This window comes from Etheostoma spectabile, chromosome 9 (assembly GCF_008692095.1).
Source record: "Etheostoma spectabile isolate EspeVRDwgs_2016 chromosome 9, UIUC_Espe_1.0, whole genome shotgun sequence".
Taxonomy (NCBI): domain Eukaryota; kingdom Metazoa; phylum Chordata; class Actinopteri; order Perciformes; family Percidae; genus Etheostoma; species Etheostoma spectabile.
In genome coordinates this window covers 4,967,951-4,985,197 of record NC_045741.1, presented here as the reverse complement: position 1 = coordinate 4,985,197, position 17,247 = coordinate 4,967,951, and the positions used below count along the sequence as shown (strand labels likewise).

The following is a 17,247-nucleotide window of genomic DNA, read 5'->3' as shown; positions in this document are numbered from 1 at the left end:
CTTATTTTTAAAATATCTGTTACTTATTCAGTCTCTCTTTCGAACTCGGTGCCGGTTAATTTGGAACAATGTCAGACATGTTGGGGCGGCTGTGGCTCAGTGGTAGAGCGGTTGCGTACCAATCGGAAGGTTGGTGGTTCGATCCCCGCCCCTGCAGTCATTGTCGAAGTGTCCTTGGGCAAGACACTGAACCCCAAGTTGCCCCCGGTGCTGCGCATTGGAGTGTGAATGTGTATGAATGTTTATCTGATGAGCAGGTGGCACCTTGTATGGCAGCCCCGGCCACAGTGTATGAATGTGTGTAAATGGTGAATGTTTCCTGTAGATGTAAAAGCGCTTTGAGCAGTTGTTGAGACTGGAAAAGCGCTATATAAATACAGCACATTTACATTTACATGGACGGAATTTGTGCCTGAAACTGCAAAGTAATTACTGACGGAGGCGTTAGCAGCACACCAGAAAAGGGGCAAAAATAAGCGCGTCCAACTGGGTGTCATGTTTTCAGCACTACCAATCGGAGCTAGAGCCGATAAATAGCTGTAAGTACTGCAGAGTCATTTGTCCCGGGTGTGAATGCCTATTGTTTTCCCACTAAAGACAAAAGCCAGATGGTAGTGGGTGTATTGTCCAGTGGGCGGGGCTAAAGTCAGTAGGTTTCATCCTCTGAATGGCTGCATCAAATACTGTGCCAATGCATCACACTGTATAGTCAGGTATGCGTAGATCAAGTGTACAGGTTGACTTTTGGTTTGGAGATGGATGAGTACAACAACAAAAACACCATATCATATTCTGCAGTTGAATCTTTAAAGGATTAAGAAATTCAGCCGGAGATAAAGTCCCATCTCACATTGCTGGGGCCTCTAATGCGGAGCAAAGACTAAACAAGAGCCCTGCTAAAGTCTACACACCCTGATCTGATATGTTCCGCAGTGTAGATATGATGCTGCTGTTTACCAGCATGGCACCACTTCAGAAAGAGGTTACTCCAAGGGTATGAAAAGTCATTTTTTTTAAATATATAAGGTTAATTCATAATAAAGTAGAAAGAAGGATCCAGACTGTATATGTGCCCACAGAGGACTTCCAGTTACTTGTGTCATGCAGCCATAGTTTTCTGTCTTTATATAGTTAGAATAGATGAACGGTTTACAGTTCAGAAGTATTATTAGAATATATTCTACTGTCTACTATCTTTTCTACATGTGTCCTGCACTACTTTACAAGCTCAGGTCTGTCTATGCAGAGATTCCATCTATTGCAAATACCTGCACATTAATCACTCCTGCTGATTAAAGTAATTGTGCCTCTGATGACTGTATTTAACAATCTGAGTGGACATAAAATATTCAGACTCGCTCTGTCATTGTTAGAAGTCCTGAGTCAGCTCTGCAGGGTAGGACGGCCCAACGTGTGCCTACCTGCTCCAGAGAAGTCAATGATCACTAACTCCCTCTCACTTTTTATTGCTCCGTTTAGTTTATCTGATCACTTCATTTAGCACTGATCCATTCCGCTCAAACCTCATCTACCTTTTCTAAATATACAGCGTCCACATATGAAGGGATTAATTTCAGAACTCGGATTGAGAGGTCAAAGCTGAGCAGGATCTTGCTTTAGGCATAGCTGAATTAAACATCCAATCTGAGATACATGTGCAAATAAAAAGGTCATCCTACCACAAAACTCATACGCACAGTAAGAACCAGTTATCAGGTCTTTTAATACAACAACATGACAGTTAAGTGTAAGTTTTTAATGTTTTCTAATGCTGTTATATTAAATCTCCAGAGAAAGAGATGGGCCTGGAAATAGTGCCCTCCTTTTTCTATTTATTGAGCAAGAAATCAGTTTTGAATCGCAAATCAATTCTGAATTGAATCATGACCTGAAGAATTGGAATCCTATCCTGACATTCCCAAAGATTTTAACCTCTAATGGGATGTTACCATGTGGGCTTTCAGCCATGCAGAAACTGGGCTGTATCTGAAACCGCCTCAATTCTTATTTTGCAGTATGCCAGGCCAGGCGTGGCCGGTTTCCAGCAGTAGCGACAGTTGTTGTGAGCGTTCTGGCTCTTTGCATTGTGGGACGCAGTACGTGAGGTAGACTGGTCTGATGCAGCCTGGAGATTCCAAATCAGAACGACATCCGGCATACTGAAGATTTAGCTTTTCTTTGCATTTATCCTTTGAAAAAACAGTAAATATAACAATAAAAAGAGGAATGCAACATACTACATTTTGGCTTAATCAGCTTCTATGTTTAAAAAAAAGAAATTGTCCCACTCTGATTGTCTGACCAAACAAAATATAAATTTACTTTATCCGATGATTTCAGAGTTGCAGATGTCAGACTTCCCCACGTGAACTTCAACTCACACTGCTGCATGACACAAAATTCATTTAATCACTTATCTGGAAACCACAGACTACCACCAAAATCTAGTCAACTGATATCTGAATTTTTATTGCTGGAAGGACAGAAATAAAACAAACTAATGAACTCCACAGGTTTCAGTCAATGTGTCAGCCCTAGTGAAATAAGAGTGTCTTTGACTACCCTTTGTTACACTATTATATTATATTATATAATATTACAGAATATCTGCTGGCATGAGCCTAACGGGAGTAGTGTGTTTACAAGAAGGGATATGCCTAAAAAACACAATCGCTTTCATCTTCAACCACAGCTCCTGCACACAATGTTGAGTGCAACGGCACACAAACAGGCCGAGGGCTCAGTGAGCTGCCATAGAAACGTTTACAAGTCCCGTCCTGAAGAATGCAAACACAATTGAGTAGAGCTCTTATCTGACAAAAGAGTAAACTTTAGACAGTCCTGTTGCGGCTTGCCTGTGTGGTCTTTCTACTACAATACCGCACATTGGAGGATCAGTTTTTCAGAATGGGCAATTGTCTTAGTTTTCCGATCCTTGTATAACCCAGCAACCTGAATGGAAATGCATTCTCGCTTACAGGAGCAGCTCGGGAGGGGGTAGTTTCAAGGGGTGGAGGGGGATGGGCGGGAGGGAGGATAATAGAAATTCACACAGTCAGTGCCTTGCTCAGGGGCATGTGAAGTTGTTTAGGGAGTGGAGAGAGTTACTGATTCACTTCCAAGTTCCCAGCAGGGATGCTTAATTCCCAAAGCAGCAGCCATCCCTCTGACAGATCACTGTTGCTCATCACAGGGTGGGGTGAGCGTCTGGGTCAAACAGAGGCTGGAAGCCAGAGTCCTAAGGGTTGTGTCAGGTACGTTATCAGGCTCGTCACACTCTGACGTGGATCAGCGTCTGAAAACAAAGCTCCAGTTATCGCGAGTAATGTCAAACATGAGAAGGCGGTCTGCTCTGAGCCACGGGCCTGACTGTCGGCCACTGGAGAGCATCACACTAACATGTTACATAACATTTTAACTAGGAGAACAAACAGAGAGCAGCTTTAAATAATAATGTGAGCATGTTCTCATCCCGCACAGTGCTGGAAACAGGCCAGAACTCAACGATACATCTGATTTTTGTCCACATTAGTATCATTACTTCTTACTCAGTGCTGGAGGGAGTATTCAGATCCTTTACTTAAGTAAAAGTATGTAAGTACCATCAAAAAAATGTACTTAACATTTAAAAGTAAAAGTATTCAATGCAGAAAAATCCTCACATTTGAAACTGGAAATGATCAAAACTGTCAGTCTAAGTGTTTAATCAGCTAATCATTACAGCTGTTAATATAGGCCGTTATATTTTGGGGTTTTAACAATCCTATATTATAAACATGGGTTTTCTCTGCAAAAAATTTCCCAAAACACAACTACCATGTTCATTTCTGTTCATGCTTTACAGGAAAATGTCACATGCATGCAAGTGTATATCTACGGAGAATGAGTATGCTCAAATGTCTGACTACTCTTTTTCTATTTCACTACATTTACTACACTTTACCGTCTTTTCATTGTAAACAGCAACTACAGTATGGTTAATGTTAATAATTAGGTTCAGATCCTGGTTATGATAAAAAAACTATGGTTAAGGTCTAACACACTTGGTTAGGTTTAGGGAAGGCTTGCGGTTAATGGGCACACTACTTCCTGCTTGCATTGAAATTGAAAATTGACATTGAAAGTAAATGGTCACGTGAAGAATTGTCCCGATTTGAAAATACTTCCCAGGCTTACTGGGCTGCTGGTTGAGAGAGAGAGAGGGAGAGAGAGAGAGAGAGAGAGAGAGAGAGAGAGAGAGAGAGACGGGACACGTTCTATCTCAGATAGGGGGGCAAGTTACTTTAAAAAGTAATTAGTTACAGTTACTAGTTACTTCTTCCGAAAAGTAACTAAATTTGATACTCAGTTACAAATTATAAAAGTAACTAGTTACTTCAGAAAGTAACTAATGCATTACTTTAAAGTAAATTGTTAAATGCTCAAATGTGACCCCACCTCCGCCCCTCTTTAACGGAACTTACAATACATGTTCAATTATTTCTGATAAAACTGAATATTATAATGAAAAGGACACGTCATACAACACATTATTTACAGAAACTGTACACACATCTAAACTCTAGTGGATCAATACAAATAACACAATAGATGTTTTGGTACTTTTGATTTTGGCAGTAATGGTCACAGCATTATTAAGATGGGAAGAATAAGCAATTAGATTACTTGTTACTGAAAACTGTAATGCCGTTATTTATAACGTTGTTATTCCCATCACTGGAGATCATAGACCGTATATATTAAGTATATGGTTGAGATGTGTTTTCTCTCGTCTTGTGGGGGTGTTCATTGGCTCAAGTCCCAAGGGATAATCAGCAGAGACGTGTTTAAAAACCTCGTGGTAATAAAAAGGCAGGACGCTCTCTCCCCGTGGGGTTGAAAATCCAGCTACTCCACTTAGTGCCCCCCTAGAGGCCTGGACCACTTCCGTTGTGTACTCGGCGGGTTTTTGTTGTATTTGTTTTCGGGGACTGTCACAAATACCAGGACTTCGATACCGGTTCCTAAACGATACTTTTTTCTATACCAATTTCATAAAACAAAAAGAAATTACAACATGCACACTACTGCACAAATCTTTTTGGATATTTTTCAGCTTTTACTATGTGGACTCTGTGTAACGTAGAGTTTTTCCTGTGTGTCTCTACGACGTGTAACGTGAGACAGCCAATCACAAACGTCATTAGATCTCGGTAGAAGCATGCTTTGTGCTTATTGGCTCACTGACGCTGATGAGATCTACTCCTTAGGTATTGAAATTGGGTACTGAATGACAAGGCATTTTTCAATTTTTAATACTCGAGAGGCAATTCAGTTGGTGCCTCAAAAGTATTGAACTCGGTACTTAGCCGTAGTGTTTGGACAAACTTTAGATGGTTCGTACAGGTGGCACAGCCGGGAGTAGTAACATCAGAGTGTTGTGTAACGCCCAAGATGTTAGATTTAAATGCTTAATAACTTTCTTTGTGAATACTGACTCAAGCAGGCAGTATTCTCTGAAGTTATGTCCTACACTTAATGTTTTCTGCCAGTTGGAGTGTTATAAATTGATGACGCTAAGCCCAGTCAGGATTCTGAGTAATGAGATGTCGTGCAGGTAGACAGGGTCAAAGAAGTAAAATCCCTGGTTGACCTCAATGTGCACCGCCTCGCTCCTCTGCTTTCAAGGCTCACACCTTCTGAGGAAACACTGTTTGATCACCTGACAGCTTGCTGACAGGCTGGAAGCCCACTCTCCACCTCTGCACATACCATGGAACAAATAAACACACTCACACACACACATAATCTTATTTCCACCTTAAGAGTGAACTGTTGGAACAGGCATCCCAAATGATGCATTATCCACAACTTTAATCTTCCTATTGCCGTGCTTGTTTAAGTCACACCCCCAAACACATATTTCTCTTTTACAGCCTACGGAAACATTCCTTAGAATGCAATGATAGTGGGCTGATCCACAGGTTTCATTTCAGGCTACATTCAGACTGCAGGTTAGAGTGGATTGAACCTGAGATTTGCCGGAATGGTTTAATGCAAGCACAGTGACAAGACACAAACTACAACCAGTCTGTTAAAAAACTAAATGAATAAATGCAGGACCACAGCAGAATGTGTAGAGAATGTCACTGCATAGCCTGACTGTGGATGTGTCCCCGGGGCTGTAATGATAGTGGATGGTTGCTAGCTGGCTCCACAACTATACATAGGCCTACTCCGGAAAGTTGAGTGAGTCTCCTGTAGTCAGGTGGGTATAGAAGGGGTTGGAATCTTGGGCCACTAGCCCAGAATGGCTGTAGTGCTGGCTGGGGCTGACTGTGGATGTGTCCCGGGGCTGTAATGATAGTGGAATGGCTGCTAGCTGCTGGGTGGGGGCTGACTGTGTATGTGTCCCCCGGCCAGGGCTGTAATGGTAGTGGATGCTGCTAGCGGCTGGGGGCTGACTGTGGATGTGTCCCCGGGGCTGTAATGCATGTGAATGGCTGCTAGCTGCTGGGTGGGGGCTGACTGTGTATGTGTCCCCCGGCCAGGGTGTGTAATGGTAGTGGATGCTGCTAGCTGGCTGGGGGCTGACTGTGGATGTGTCCCCGGGGCTGTAATGATAGTGAATGGCCTGCTAGCTGCTGGGTGGGGGCTGACTGTGGATGATGAGTCCCGGGCTGTAATCAATCAATCAATCAATCAAACGTATTTCTAAAGCACATTTAACAATAACCAGGTTGACCAAAGTGCTGTACATTGACATGAAACAATAAATAGACAGAATACAACACCAGACAAATACAACATACAGTTCTCATGCTGGATTAAAAGCCAGGGAATAAAAATGCTTTTTAGTTGCGATTTAAAAAAAACGGAAGGCTAAGGGCCAGTCTGACATGAAGAGGCAAGTCATTCCAAAGTCTGTAATGACAGTGGATGGGCTGCTAGCTGGCTGGGGCCTGACTGGGATGTGTCTCCGGGGCTATAATGATAGTGGATGCTGCTAGCGGCTGGGCGGACTGTGGATGTGTCTCCGGGCGTAATGATAGTGGATGCTGCTAGCTGGCCGTGGCCTGACTGTGGATGTGTCTCCGGGGCTGGTAATGATAGGGATGGTGCTAGCTGGCCGTGGCCTGACTGTGGATGTGTCTCTGGGGCTGTAATGATAGTGGATGGCTGCTAGCTGCTGGCTGGGGGCTGACTGTGGATGTTCTCGGGGCTGTAATGACAGTGAATGGCTGCTAGCTGGCTGGGGCCTGACCGTGGATGTGTCCCCAGGGCTGTAATGACAGTGAATGGCTGTAGCTGACTGGAGGGCCGACTGTAGATGTGTCCCCGGGGCTGTTGTCAGTCTCACCCGACTGAAGCATGGCCGCGCCGGTAGACTGAGGCAGAGAAGACAGGGTGTGTGCTAGCTAGCTAAATTACCATTAGATAGTCGTCTATCTATACAGGTAATGTTACTGATGAATGTGTGGGTCAGCTCAGAGTGTATCGTGGTCAAAACAATCATACTAAAATAACTGAGCCTGTGAACGATGTCGTACTGTTATGTTACCCACGAAGAATTACATTAGCATTAGTACTTGTCAACCAGCACCTTTACAGTAGCACCAAAGCCCTTTCCTCTCGTTCCCCCTACAGGTTAGAAGAGGAATTGTCCCTTACTGTTACATTACATTATTCTTATGCTCATTCCAACGAGTTAATGAACACCTGAAAGATTTTAAAAACATTATTTAAGGTGCAATGTTTGATTTCGATATTGAATTATCAATATCAATAAATAAGGTCTCTGTTTTGTGTTGCAAAGTGGCATGAATCAATGACAAAACAATGCCATGTGGCAGAAAAAAAATGAAACCTGCAGAAACCCTGATTTACTTTAACATTAAAAAAAACATTAAGAATTTTTAACCAGTCAAATATCATGTAGTGTCTGGCCATGACCAGGGTTGAAAACATCTTTAAAATGACCCAAAATCTATTCAAATGTATTTTTTGCCACAGTGTTTTGTAGCTAAAAGTATAAAATTGCAAAGCATTTGGGTTTATAGGTCCATCAAAATATAGAACATTGATATTGCCTGATGGTGTGCATTTTTCTGAAATATGGACATTATGGAACAAAACCATTCATCTTTTTACAAAAACAAGCCGAGAAGAAATGCAAATACTTAGTTTCTTAACACTTATATTTCTAAGAACTTGATAAAAATGTTAACCCTCTGAGCCCAAGACACTCGCCCACGAGTAAAAAAGTACCTCCGATTCATAGTTTAATACTTTTGAACATACAAGTGATTTACTCACTTTTGGTTTTGTTAAATCTGACGTTTTCGTGTTTACAGCGGTCTTTTCCCTGTCTTTTTTAGCCTCTACAGGGGAATTCTATCAGCCTGGAACTTCAGCCTCTTTGGGCTTTAAATACATACGTTATATCAAAGATTGAGCCACTTGATATACATAATCATTGCGTTTTGGTTCATTTCTGCCGCTGGCTTGCCTCTCCATCTCTGCCCTGTCTGTCCTGTCTATTGTTTCCAGGAAGTACATGCCCATATATGGGAGATAAAGTCACCTCTCTTGTATGGGAGGCCGAGGGGACAAAAATGCTATATACTCTATGGAAGGCCAAATGGTGCACTATTAGCACTTATTGCTTGTATAACATTGATATGGTGTGATATCAATAAATGTGACATTATTATGTTTATATTGGCATAAGTAAATGTCATGAGAGCAAAACGTCTTGATTTTTGGAGAAGAAATGCATGTATTTTTGTCAACTGTATAAGTTATAATGATTATTTCTTCACAGTGTGACTCCCAAAACATATGAGAAGTGGTTTAGAATGGAAAATGGCTAGGTTTTACTTAAATGTCTGTGATATCAATCATATCTGGAAGATTCATTTATTTATTTATTCATCTTTAAGGCCCTACAACCATTTTAACATGCAAGTGACCTCACTGCAACCCAAATATTCCAATAACCCAGTTGTCCTAAAAAAAAATGATGTTCATATCTTGACTGTAGAAACAGGGTTGATGTTTTACAAGCTTTTTATAAATTAAATCCAGATGGAAATTAAACTGTAAAAATGGCCTCAGGGCCCCCAGGGTTAAAGCAACATTAGAGAACTTTTCCGCTTTGGTCCCCCTACAGGTTGGAAGCGGAATTGTCCCATTATGTCTCATTGGAACTACAGATCCGCTACCCGGTCTAGCAAACTTACATAGTGCAGTTATAGGTAAGTGCTGTTCACCCTGTTTCGAGTGATAAAGATCTTTTTTACTTCATGTTAAGTAATGTGTTAGCCTTGAGCTTATTTATGTATTAAGTGCTGTATGTATTGGCTGTCATTTAATTGGACCATGAGTCCGTAAAAAAGTCTCATGATTTATCACTGCAGTTATTTTCGCATTGATTCCTTGTAGAGTACTTTTCTAATTAGCCTACAATATATGTTTCTTGTCAGCCCATATCATAAAAAGCCAAACTTCACATTTTTGGGAATTTTACTGTGTGATGTCTTTTGTACAGTATCTGGTCTGTGTGCTTGCTTGCGAGTCCCTTCCACATGTGTATTGTCTGTGTTTTGTATTTGTGTGTGCTCGGGATGCTCACAGGAACATTTTCCCACTGTCCGTGGAGCCGCCGTTCTGTTGTCGCCAACCTGCAGCCGCCTGCTCATTGTATTTGTGTCCTGTGTGTCACTTCCTGCGTCAGATTGTGGATTGTTTGTGAAACAATGGTGTGTTTCGCCTTGAAAGGACACCTCAATCATTTACCACTAAACGCAGACGTGTACAGGCTGTTGCTCCGAGACAATAACAGTTTTCCCCTCTGTGCTGTCACCTGAATGCAGCATGAGCCGACAGTCCATGTCCATGAATCATAATTAGGTTAGCCCTCGTTTTCTATCATCTAAACACATACAAACAAACTGCAACTGGCGTTCACAGTGTCCCCCTCATTTCTGTTGATAAGAGCAAAAAAAAAGCAATAAAGAGAGATTCCTCAGAATGAGTGCACGCAAAAATTTATATTTCCAGTGAAAGAGAAAACTGACATCTTTTATGGTGTTACAACAGGCCTGTCCATACAACATCCTTACTCTGTGAAATTAATCCAGTGTGGGCTGTCACTACTGTACCTAAAATATTTGTGTGGGCAAGGCAAACATTCCCACCTCCACAAATATGCAGTCAAGCACACACTTGTTGCTTGGTTGTTAGTGATGGTTGTGAGAGTGAAGCCTCTCCCGCATCCCAGTTTTACCTCCCAACGAGGATGTTGTGCAAAGTCAAAAAGAAAGAAAAAAGAAAAGAAAGCAAAATGAAGGCCGATGCGAATCTTTGCCCGGGCAAACTAACGTGTTTAGACTGACTGGAATTCTTCAGGTCAGGAAGTCTTTATTAGGCTTCAACATGTTGCTGCGGTGCTGTTGCATGACAGCAGACAGTTCAGAGATCGAAAGTACAGTAACTACTTTCCAAGTACTGTGGCTAAGTATTTATATGTGTTTTTTTTCTTTAGTTGAGTATTTTCAAATTGCAAACTATATTTAAAGTTCTTTTTAAGTCATGGTGCATTTTCAGTACCGTTGACGAAATAGAATATTTGTATTGTCGGGGAAAGTCTAAATTAGCTTATGGCGTTTGGGAAAGAAATGGACAGCCTACATCCTATCCATTTACGTTAGGACTACACCTCGGGAGGCCACTTCCTCCATAATGCTGGAGCCATACACCGATAGGCAATCCTTTAAATCTGGCTACCATGGAAGTCACCGCAGGGTTAACGGCCTGTTTGTGTGAGTTCGTTGTGTACTTTGACGCCTCGATGAGCTCAAATAGACTTTATATTTCCAAATGGTGTTTTGTTCAATCTTATATTCAAACCTTTCCAACGAGGCAGCTTCATTTCACGAAGAGAGACGAAAGTAAAGAGACGGAGGGGACTGAGGAACAGTCAGCGTTCCATAAACTCCTGGGTAGTTCAGGGCTTGTTTCCGTACGGGATCTCACACCACCTTAAAACACGCTGGCAAGTATATCGCAATAATAAGCGCAACGAAACATGTCCACGAGCAAATTATATCGTTTCATATGCGTAGACTACTCTTTGCGCACCATTCATAATCGAGAGTCGTACAGGCACCTGTAAGCATGAGGATTTAAGGATTTAATAACAGATGAGAGACAGTTTTTTGGTTATTTCTTGCACTACATCGTCAATGAAGACATTAAAACACTTCTTCAGCCCGGACACCAACTACGGGCTTCCTGAGCAATAGCTGTAATCAAAGTAATCAAAGAGGTCTGTGGATGAGATCACCTTGGAGGGCCACTGCCTCACTGTTTTCCGCCCCAAATGTCAATCGTCAGTCTCATTTTACGCAGCACGGTTGGCTAAGTGGTTAGGACTTCTGCCTCACAGCAGAAGGTTCTTGGTCAAATCCAGCTCGTTTTGGACTTTCTGTGTGGAGGTTGTATGTCTCCCCGTGTTTGCGTGGGTTTCCTCCGGGTGCTTTGGTTTCTTTCCAACCATAAAAGACTTGCATCCTAGGTAGGACTACAGTTGAAAAGTTGGCTAACACTGGTGCATTTACAGAAAGTTCATTATGTGCATTGTCCTAATCAAATAAATAAATTAAACTTCAAAAGGGGCTGCTGGATTTATGCAAACAGGTGCCATTTTTCCCTCTCCCTAGTAATATCTGCATATTTTGTCGTGCCAGCGAGATAGGACATAATCGTAACACCAGAGTTCGGTCTCAACTTTTTGGCTTTCAAAATGAAGGGAACGGTTGGGAACGGCTGCTTGAGTGTGTGTGAATGCATGCTTATTTCTGGCTATTGTCACCTTCATTTGCTACAAGAAAAGAATGAGTGAAAAAGGCGTTCTATCTAGAAATACCTGAGCCCAAGCTGTCTGGTGTGTGTGTTTATTTGCTGGCCTATGAGTAGGTAGATGTGGGCACTGGTAAGATGGAGGGAAGTCAACCATTGTTCATTTATACCCATGGCGTCGGACTGGGGGGAAAGGGGACTGAGTACCCAGGGGAGGACCCAAAAAGAGGCTAGAATGAATAGCTGTGGATGCTTGGTGGGGCCCATAGAAAAGGCCTTCTAAAGGGGACAGAATTTGTGCTAGGCCCCTGTTTTATACTATACCAACATTATTAATGATGCAAATTGGTTTAATATTGACAAAGTATCCCCTTAAATAATAAAAAGGATCCCTAGTTTTAATACAATCCACAAAGACATTCTTGTTCACCTGTGTGTTATCCACAGAAATCTTCATCTTTTTCAAAGAATGTAATGTGTCATTCACCACTCACACCGTAGCATTAAATAGGCACACGGAGAAAGTGGTGGTTCTTTCCACCACTATCTGCTGCCACAGCTGAAGGGCCATCAGATGAACAACACAAAGGCAGCGCAGTAAGTGCCAGAATGACTGAGATAAACAGATACCTGCCAGCCATTCAGGTGCTTCAAACTCCAGAATCCCTCTCTCAGAACGCCAGGTCTCTCAATTCAGGGCTGCGTTTTATGGCTGTGCAAATAATCAAAATTTGAACGCAATTACAATTGTGGCCCCGGATAACGGACTAACAGCCTCAAGAACAGTTTCTTCCCAAAGGCCAGAACCACTGAACTCACATATGCACTGACAACTGTTCAACTGTTGATTTGTTTGGGTTTCAAAGTTTTTTAAGTTAAAAAATGTAACATTTTTCCAAAAGACAATGAGTAATCGTGTTAATCGTGATTTCAATATTGACAAAATAATTGTGACAATCAAGAGCTCTACTGTGTTTTCCTCTGAGATCCCAGCAGAGTGGCACTTTACGGTTCAGAGACCACCCTCTTTTGACCCTTTGACCCTCATAACACCTAAACCTGCTTTTAAAAAGACATTTCTTTTCCTCTCAGTTGTTGTTTGTACTTCTCTTTGTCATGTGCATAGCTAAGTTCTATAATTAGAGTTCAACACGTAATATCTGATCCACATGTCACAGATGTGACTTCTCAGGCATGCAGGTGCAGGGAGCCTCATCCATCCTTTTCAAAAGCTTCCAGAGTTCACAAGAAAGCCCTTGAGCTTGCGCAGGATATAATTTGCAGTGATTACCTGAAGTTCAGAGGACCTGCAGCAATCTCAGACAAGGCCTAATTGACACTGTCTGCCAGGAGGGGGGAGGAGGGTGGGGATGGGTGGTGTCGTTTTGTCCCTTCCTTTTATGGCTGAGGGCTCCTTATGAGATGTTTACATGGAGCTGGCTGTGGGAACCGGGCGGCCATATGCTGCTGTGTAGATGACAGGGACCTGCTTTGTGTGTTTAGCCTTGTTAAAAGGTTTAGTGTGAAATCAGAGCCTTCGGCCTCCACACAACTACGGCGAGGTGAGAGACACTCGGCACAACATCTGTTATCAGTCAAAGCACTAAAGCAGAATTGAAGAAAAGACGGACAGACACATTTGGATCTGTTTTTTAGGTTTTTAGAAAGTTTCTTCAATGAAACAGATCCACAATCTATTCTTTTTCGTTTTGACCAGCACATTTTTTCTCAAATCTTTCAATAACAGTACTTAAATTCTGTGCTGCAAAATAGAGCAGCTTGCTATTTTTGGGTTTTATTGCCTTATTGGATAGGACAGATTAAGACAGGAAAGGGGTAGAGAGAGAGGGGAGTTGAAAGCTTTGCCATAAAGCTCAGTCTCTTCACCCCAGTAGTCCAGTACACGGTCAGTGATCTCGTTAACACTGCACTAATCCGCCTTTTATTCACACTCCATCACACCTTAATCCATGTTATTCCTGGCTCAAATAGGCTGGGGGGGGGGGGCAGGTACTGTATTAAAAACCACCGGGAGAGTTGGTACAGCCTGACTCAAGACGGTAAAACTGGGATTAAATACTACCGTTAAAACCAGCCTAGCTGCAACAAATAGCGGCAGTGGATGAGAAGTATGAGAAGTTGATGATGAAAGTCAAAAACATTTTGCTGAGATTTTCCTTTGGCACTGGCTAAAACGTCTTTTGTAGAGCCAAAAGTTCTTCTAAGCAGAGCAAACCCTGCTTGACGCATCCACACAGCCCAAGATCTGTTGCGTCACTTTCACCCTCTCCCCTTCAAACTGCAAACTGGTAGTTCATTTAGATACTACAAACCCCAATTGGGACGTTGTGTAAAATGTAAATAAAAACAGAATAAATGTTTGTAAATCTTTTTAACCTATATTCAAATGAATAGAGAAAAAGAGAGATATTCAATGTTCAAACTGATAAACTTGATTGTTTTTTGCAAATATTACCTAATTTTAAATGTTTGCCGCTGCAACTCGTTACAAAAAAGCTGGGACAGGGGCTTGTTATCACGTCACCTCTTTTAACAATACTTGATAAGGATTTGGGAACTGAGGAAACTAATTGTTGAGGCTTTGTAGGTGGAATTCGTTTCCATTCTTGCTTGATGTACAACTTCAGGTGCAACAGTCCGGGTCTCTGTAGTTGTATTTTGCTCGTCATAATGCGCCACGCATTTTCAGGAAGACAGGTCTGAGGCTAGTCCCACACTCTTTTTCCACGAAGCTACAATGCTGTACACGTGCAGAATGTGGCTTAACATTGTCTTGCTGAAATAAGCAGGAGCGTCCCTAAAAAAGGTGTTGCTTGGATGGCAAAAGTAGTATAATTTTGTACAATCTTGTTTTTGGGAGTCTTTGTCAATCTATCTTTTCCGTCGGTAGGTGTAAGGATGTGTTGGCCAGACAGGTGCTGCTTGTGATAAAGGCAGTAAACCATCATGGCTCCGGTGTTATCAGACACTTACCTTTGGTTAAGAGCTGCTGCTGCTTACACCACTGAACACACACCTGCTCACTGCCACTGCCCTGTTTGAGCGTCAGTGTGTGTGTGTGTGTGAGAGAGAGCGAAGTTGGGCTGGTTGAAGCGGTGGCGTTGGATTCTGCATGAAGAAACGTTGGAGTGTGTGTAAAGATGTGCCAAAGATTGCAGTTGTGTTAAAGGATGTGGGGTGGTGTTGCCTTTGAGGTTAAATATTTGTTAAGGAGAGCTGTCAGAATTCTGCATAGTGATGATGTTACTGGAAAAAATCACAAAGACACACTCCCATGTCACACAAAAAGGATAACATTGGGTTACATTTAAACATGTTGGACGACTCGCAGATTTTATTGTCTCTAGCTACTTTGCAATCACAATAACAATCACTTGTTTAGTAAACTAGCGTCTACCTTCCATTCCTAGCACTCTAAACTCCATGACATCCTTTTCTGGCGTTATGGAAAAGATCAGTGAGTCATGTCATGTTATGTTTTTTATGAGGTATACTCAGTAAACCTAATACATTTTATTTTCTGCCACATGGCATTGTTTTGTCAAAGATTACATGCCACTTTTTAACACAGTAAAACAACAGAGATTTTATTTATGATATGATTGATTTCAATGTCGATCGATCCAACACCAAAGATTCTTTTGTATCTTAAAATTTACATTGGTCCACTACATTTTAGCATACATTTAGCATATTATTAAGCAGTTGCACATTTGTTTTCCATCCTGTATATATTGAAATATTTGTGTTATATATATATATATATATGTTTATTTTCATTCTTTATTTTATTCCTTTAATATATTTATTATTATTATTATTATAATATATTATTATTATTATATTATTTATTATTATTTAATGCATACTGTAGTATGTATATTTTTTCCTAGTATTCTCATTATATTTATATTCTGTGTTGTGTGACTAATGTACGTTGCTGCTGTAACACGGTAATTTCCCATTTTTTGGGATATAAATATCTATCTATTATCTATATATCTATCTATCTACTATCTATCTATATCTTATCTATCTATCTATCTATCTATCTATCTATCTAAAACAATGTTTCCAAAATCATTTCAGAGGTTTGGTAACTGTAAAAGGATGAATGGCACGGATCTGTAGTTCAAATGAGACATAAGATAATGCTAATGGTAACAGTAATGGACAATCCCTCTTCTAACCTGTAGGGGGAACAAAGTGGAAATTGCTTTGGTGCCTACTGTAAAGGTGCTGGTTAACAAGTAGCTGTTGCTAATGTTAATGCTTGGTCTATAACGTTAGCTAATTCTGGTGGTTAAGATTAAGACACCGTTCATTTATTTTTAGTCTGTTTTTTTGACCACGGTTAACAACTCTGAGCTGACCCACACATTCATTAGTAACATTAATTGTATAGATAGACGACTAATCTAATGGTAATTTAGCTAACTAGCACACCCCTGTCTTCTGCCTCAGTCTCCCGGCACTGCCATGCTTCAGTCGGGGTGAGAGCTGACAACAACCCCGGGGACACATCCACAGTCGGCCTCCAGTCAGCTAGCAGCCATTCACTGTCATTACAGCCCCGGGGACACATCCACGGTCAGGCCCCAGCCAGCTAGCAGCCATTCACTGTCATTACAGCCCTGGGGACACATCCACATTCAGGCCCCAACCAGCTAGCAGCCATCCACTATCATTACAGCCCCGGGGACACATCCACATTCAGGCCCCAACCAGCTAGCAGCCATCCACTATCATTACAGCCCCAGGGACACATCCACATTCAGGCCCCAGCCAGCTAGCAGCCATCCACTATCATTGCAGCCCGGGGACACATCCGGTCAGGCCCCAGCCAGCTAGCAGCCATCCATCATCAATACAGCCCCAGGGACACATCACAGTCAGGCCCCAGCCAGCAGCTAGAGCCATCCAGAAGTATAAGGATGGATTCTTATCTTGAAATATTAGGACTTTCTATCTTGAGTGTAGTGGAGTAGGAAGTAGTAGCAAGGGGTGGGTCTAGGATCGACCTGGGGGGGGGCTCAGCCCCTAATAGAACAACTCTAGGTCTAGTGTCCCCGTTTTAGTTTTACAAAATTAAAAACTACTGTTTTGGAGGTAAATATGCTTCTGAGCAGAAAAGTCCCCGGATTTTGTCTGAGAAATCTGGTCACCTTACCCGGGGACACATCCACAGTCAGGCCCCAACAGCTAGCAGCCATCCACTATCATTACAGCCCCGGGGACCAATCACAGTCAGGCCCACAGCCTAGCAAACCATCCACTATCATTACAGCCGGGGACACACACACAGTCAGGCCCAGCCAGCTAGCAACATCCACTATCATTACAGTGTTACAGTATCCCCGGGATCACACACAGTCAGGCCCAGCA

The 17,247-nt window shown here is 42.0% G+C and overlaps 1 long non-coding RNA gene across 1 annotated transcript; it reads left to right on the top strand.

The window, feature by feature from the left end:
• Positions 1–14,787, top strand: LOC116695768 (uncharacterized). The gene is made up of 3 exons (XR_004333548.1): positions 1–70; positions 2,514–2,519; positions 14,778–14,787. It is a non-coding gene; the product is annotated as an uncharacterized LOC116695768 (long non-coding RNA).
• Positions 14,788–17,247: the final 2,460 nt, after the last annotated feature.